Here is a 6,545-nt window from a genome sequence, read left to right as displayed (position 1 = left end):
CTGAATGAGCCATCTCACAGGCCCACTCTTAGTTTACTCCTTTTGTGGTATAGAATCATAAAATCGTTTAGGTTGGAAAAGACCTTTAAGATCATCAAGTCCAACCGTTAACCTAGCACTGCCACGTCCACCACTAAACCGTGTCCCCAAGCACCACATCTACACGTCTTTTAAATACCTCCAGGGATGGTGACTCAACTGCTTCCCTGGGCAGCCTATTCCAGTGCTTGACAACCCTTTCGGTGAAGAAATCTGAGATAATGAACAAAATGAAGGACTGTTTGAGCAATAATACTGCCTATTCACACTTTGTTCGTAACGATTGCCTAAGATACAAAGCAAATAAAATCTACCAGATGCAGCAAATTCTCTTGAGCCTAAGAAAGCAAAATTGTAATGTTGCAAATGTAAATGCTGGCATTGCAACTTAATACACATATAAACTGAGCATCTATATTGTGCAATCATCATTTTTTAAGAAAGGCTGGAGCCCAGAGACTAGCAAATGTTCTCATCTGCAGTGTATCAGCAGTTCTCAGTCTTCAGCTGCTGTACAGATAATAATTCTAATTGAAGAATCATTACATGAACCCATATGTGAATGATAGATGGGCTATAGCCATTTGTTCGTGATGCTTTAAAAATTGAGTTGCTGTTTTCACTTTTTATAAGGGATCATTAGATTGCCTTTTTTCTTTTTTTTTAAATGCAACATTTTAATCAACCTGGCTTGACAGGATTTGGAATCTGAAGGAAAAACAATTTCTGTAGCTGACAATTTTTTTAAACAATAGCTATTTAAAGGCTTGAATTAGTTACAAAGTGACTCCACAGAGACAACCTTTGTTCAAATGTTTTTAATTCTGAAACCAGTGCTTAAAAAATTGTGCTCTATGTGCTCTGTAATAATTGGTTTTCATGTACTATACTTTTTTCCCTCAAAGATAACAGCATACACTTTAGTGCAGTTTAATAATTCTGTTTTAAAATCATAGTTAAAAAGGCATTTGCTCTGTCACTCATCAAGCAGCTGTCATATCAAAGAACTAGTAATATATTTATCTTGATGGATAAGCTTCAGTGTTCTGGACCAAGTTCAGTGTAACTGGACCAAGCTTTCAATACTCCTTTGGGGATCCTAAAGTCAAGTTCATGATCTAATTAAGATCGGTTTGATAATTATATCTGCTGCTGAACAGGAGTCTTTCATCATACCACATTTCAACTAAATTCTTTAGTGTGGCATCAAAGCTGATCCAGTTCAGAAGCTGAATTGCTTTCTTAATATGGATGGTGAAATTTAATTTGCCTTTAGATCCTGGATTCAAATCCAGGCTGAGTCAGCTATAGCAAAATTATAACTGCTTTTTTTTTTTTAACCTGATGTGAATGGAATGAATACAGTGGTTTCAGCTGGGTGCGGTGCTACCTTTCCTATTGTGCTCAAAATGCTGCAAACACTAGGCTACCATCTCACTACTGGTCTCCTGTTAGCGGGTGGGGGGGAAAGCTGGTCTTGCACAAATAACATGACAGCAACAGAGGTGTGTGCACTACTAATCTTTCTCTAGGCATCCCAAATAGGAACGTGCCATATTACCGGGAATTCAAGGCAAATATTTAGCGTTTCTACGGATCCGTTCTCTCCAAAAGCTGTTTCTCAGGCACATTTCTTGTGATCAAAGGGTACCAGAGGAGCACATGGCCAAAACACAAGGAAAAGGAACAAGGTCTCGCAACATTTTGGAAGCTTTCTAGATTGGTTATATGTGTTTGGCTTTTGCTATGCATAAAGCTCGTATTGCTATGTAAACTCCTGAAAAAGTGTTTGCAGCCATTCTCATCCCTTACCTAAACTGTTTCTGAACTGAATTCAGTGCAGTGACACCTCCGTAGGTGCTGGGGCAGGGTGTGCCACTTGGGCACCACAGCTGACGGATCACTCTCTAATGCAGCGTCAAGGTCTGGCTGCAGGGGGAGAATTCGGCGCCCAAGCAGGGGAAAGCGTTCCCACTTTGCTCTGATACTGGACTGCCAAGCAGATGTGACAGGTAGAACTAGTTTGCAGACACAAATACTGTTGAGCAGTTAATTAATCCTATAAGTAGTCTTTCTGGAGTCTGAGGAACTGCAGATGGAAAGAGTGCTTAGTTTGGTCTGTAATATGTCAAACGACGAATGTAGCTATTGAGGAAAGAAGAATCTGTCAAGTGTAACTAAAAAGGAGCATTTTTAAAAAAAATTCTGCAACATATTGTATAAACTCTTGATTAAATACAAGCTGCCTTACTACTCATTGTTTTCTTCTGGATCTCTCTGTAATGGAGCTACAGTGCAGATTCTGGCTTCTGATTTTATACAGCATCTTTTTCAATAGTGGTAGAGAAATTGCAAATGGCTTAGTGGGTGGAGGGGCTTGGGATACAGTTCAAGATACATTTTTTAATGCAAGATGAGGAAAGTGTCTAGGAAGTTTATAAAAATAGAAACAGCTTGAGATGCGTGCTGTGCAGCTGAGGAGGTAGTGAGTCTCCAGCGGGATCTGAGTATGCATAGTAAAGTCTTGACCTGCTGCACAGTGCAAGCACCAGAGAATACTGTCAAAATACAGCTCTCATTTCATCGCAATAGTAGCCTGCCTTTAATAGTATTAATTTCTAGTACTCTGTTCTCCCCTCGCCCCGCTGAGTATTTTTGGGTGGTTTTTTTAACAGACTCTGCTGTACTAGTGCATCAGAAGAAGGATGGGGAGGGGGGAAGGATGTCTACCAGTGTATTGCCATCCCTGCTAATGCAGAACTTCATATGCGAGAAGTCAACTGGAGCACACAAAGGCAGCAGGTGCAAGTGCACATGCCGCTAGCTTTTTTTGTTGAAGGGTTTATAATCGATAAATGGATTTGAATATAAAAATGTTTTTTAATAATGATGTAACTGACGCTATTAAAACTCAAGCTTGTATTCCATGCAGATGGCACAAACTGTCACGCTCTGGTTTTCTCTTTGGTTTTGTTTCTAAAAATTTCAGCTGAATGTTAATCTGTGTCAGGGCAGCATTCAGCTTCAGAAAAGACATACATCATGTCGATCTTCTAGCAGTAGATGGTGTGGTCAGGCCCCACACAGCTCCTCTCGCCTCTCTGACGGCATGCTTAGGAATTTCAGCCTCATTGGCTCCAAGGCCTTTGGAAGTGAGATGTTTCTTAATGACTGTGTCTTCAAAAAGAATCTGTTGTGGGTGCTGGAGGTCTCTGTAGGCTACATATACTCTTCACAGTGCCTTGTGGTGGCTTCATGCACTGAATTCTGGATCCGTGTGCTCTTTTACTGGTAAATAGTTTTTTGGTCTCTTTTTTCGCACTGAGATGGGCAGGACAAACGCTTCTTTATTGCTCGCACACCCTTATCAGTATTAAAAGTTGCGGCGAGTGAAACACTACTGCTGCCTTCAGCAAGCCTCTAAGGCATGTGTGGATTTGCTAATCGAGTGGAGCAGGGCTAAGGGTGTTCCAGCTCTAGTATTAGCAGGGATGTTATGCTTTGTGCTCCAAATAATGAAATGCCATTGCACTGCCAAGTGCGGCAGGGGCTGCGGTGGCCCTTCTGCAGGTGTAAGCTAGGCAGAAGTGAACTGTGCAGCTGGCCTTGGGTTATTTGGTCTGCTGATCCAGAAGGGAGTTGTGTTTTCTCTCTTCTAGATGCGATGGCTCTGCAGCGGGCTCAGGAAGAAGAGGCAATAACAATCTATTTTTGTCATGGAAGCAAGTAGCTGTGACTCACAAGGCTCCTGGGGCACCATTTAGCAGAATTAAAAGATGCTGTTTTCATTTAGTCGCTATATAACTGCATTTCTGAGTCTCTGTTCACTTCGTTCTTGCATAAGCCCCTCTTCCTGCATTTACAGGCCCTAATTTTCCCCTACCTTGCACTTTCAGTAGATTTTTATATCCGTGCAAGTGGTGGTAAAACTCAGCTCTTTTGATGCGAGAGCATTTAGCATATATGCTGCATTTACTTGGCAGAAGCATAGAAGGCCATAGCAGGGGCAAGGCAGCGGGGGAATCAAGCCAGTTGTTTACATCTTTCTCCAAAGGACTGGTAGGTCAAACATCCTTCTCCTTGTCCACAATACTCTGCCATTAACAGCTGTTAGTGAGTGTTAGCGCATCATATTTTTTTCCCCTCGAGGCTGAGCACATTATCTCTACAACACTCCAGCACCTTGCTGGGAACATGCCACAATTCTGTTTTCAGAGTGTTTTGTTAATGCTAGTGACCTTGGTGGTGTGACCACAACACCTGCTTTACCTGATAAGATCATTAATTTTTTTCTCTGTAGCCTTTGTGTTGAGCGTAAGCAAATCTTCATTTGTACCTGGAAAACATTGCCCGAACATCAGCTTACTGGAGCACTGACCTGTATCTCCTGGTATTTTTTAAGCCGTTAAATAGGCAATTAGAAGAAATCACTTCAATAAAAGCAGAATGAACACAAGCTCCTCGTTAGCTGCAATGGAGCAAGACGGCATTGGAATCCATCTAGCAGCTTTTCAGCTGTCACTCTGCTGCAGCAGCAGCTGTCTGTCAGTCGAGGTGACAGCGGAGAGCTGATCTATACTCTTCTCTGAGTTACAGAGATAAGCTGCACATGCACAATGAATGTGTTCCCAAAATAAACACATTGGGAAAAGCAGGGTATTTTTTTAATGGTAAATCTTCTCACCCTGCTAACAGTTCCTCCTCCCTCCTCCTTTGTTAGTTTACCAAGTTGCTGTCACCCCCTGCCTTTTTCCTTACAGTGGCTGTGTGTGCTCCTTCTGCCTTTTACCTTACGGGTTTGTTTTTCTGCATGCTGCTGCTTTGTATTTCTGCAGCTGCACCCACCTTCTGCATCCCACCTTCTGCTGCATCCCACCTTCGGTGGAGGTGGGGCCCGTCCATGGAAGACACACAGGCGGTGCTGCCCCCCGGCCCAGCGTGACCATGGCTGGCAGTGCTGCGGCTGCAGCTGGTGTCCGTAAAGTGCTGATTGGAATTGCTTGGAAAAGGTTTAAATGGATCTGAAATTAGGTGGGGAGGAGCTGTAACTCCAGAGCTCTCTGAAGGGGCTAGCCCTAATTCAAGCCTTACCCCAGTCCTTTGTGCAGGCGGGACTCCAGGGGGTTTATATTTGCTTTTGCATCTTTATTGATCAGGCATGAATTTATTAAATGATAAGGTGGCTTCAGCTTCCCCCTCCCCACTGCTCCAGTTTTGTTGTTCCACTACAGCAGTGCTGATATTATTTGCATTTACAGGGCAGTCCTGGAGATCATCTCTCTTTTCCTCAGCCCTATGTTGGATATAGAGAAACAAGTTTCCTTGGCAGAAATCCTGTGCTATGGGACTTGCTACATGGCCCCGTGCACAAGTATATGCTGGTTGTATGTCCTGTGTGACAGGGTTGTTCAGGCTGCTCTGCTCTCCAGTCATGCTGGGGTTGAGGTTGCTCCTGGTTTTCTGCTTTACTCTACAGTAACAGGCATTTGTATTTAGGAGCCTGTGAGGCTTGGGTGACCTCATTTCCTCAGTAAAATATAGCAGTGTAAGCATTGTGTCATGAAAGTGCAGGGGATGACGGTGGCTTAGAAGATTGATCGTGTCACTGGTACAGACTAAGAGCACATACGTCATGAGGGCCTTGCTTCAAGGCCTTCCAGAAAGACTAGTAGAAACTAGCAGCTGGCATAAAAAGGGGAAAAGCTGATCTCAGAGAAACCTTTACACGTACAAAAAACCCTAAATATTTTCATTTAAAAATTCAATTTCATTCTTTATTTTATGATCTTGGTTGTACAACGCTTGTGTGTATTTTTTAGTTTTGCCTGAGGTCTACAAAGCCTGAAATGAAAAGCATGGATTTCTCCATCATTCTGTGAGATGGAGCTAAGTAAGTATCCTTCCCATTTTACAGGTAAGAAAGTAAAGACAGAAGGATCACCTCCGAGTGCCAATTGCCCTTTGTGTAGCTGTGCTGGTTGATGCTGGTTATGCCCTTTGGTTCCATCTCAGAGAGCCCAAAGTAGCAGGTCAAAGTCTGATGCCCGAGACAGGTATTTCAGGAACGTGCTGGCCCTGCCCTTGCGTCTCTCTCTTTAAGGTGCAGATTACTTCAACTCTTCCATTTTTAACTGGAATACTTAAACAAGGATAAATACATTTTTGCCTGATAAGGTTTGCTATAGGATTCACAAGACCAAATACCACATTATGGCATATACGGGGGTAAAAGCAGCAGCTCCCGTTTTCCAGGCTGGTGGCTTTGACTAGCTGACTCCTTTGATAATTTCAAAGTGCCCGAGATAAAAGGAGCTTAGAAAATACAAAGACCTCTAATTTCCTTCCAGAAGTACAGTGGAGGAGCAGTGAAGTGACACTGAGCCATCACCATTTCTATAGTTCTCAGTTCACTGAATCCGCACTGCCAGAAAATGCCAGTTTTCAGGCCTGTCAACAGATATTTTTCTTAAGTATTTGAAGTACCTCAGCAATGATAGTTACATAGC

This window comes from Aptenodytes patagonicus, chromosome 4, assembly GCF_965638725.1.
Source record: "Aptenodytes patagonicus chromosome 4, bAptPat1.pri.cur, whole genome shotgun sequence".
NCBI lineage: Eukaryota > Metazoa > Chordata > Aves > Sphenisciformes > Spheniscidae > Aptenodytes > Aptenodytes patagonicus.
The sequence above is the reverse complement of the archived record's forward strand: the minus strand, read 5'-3'. Positions refer to the sequence as shown.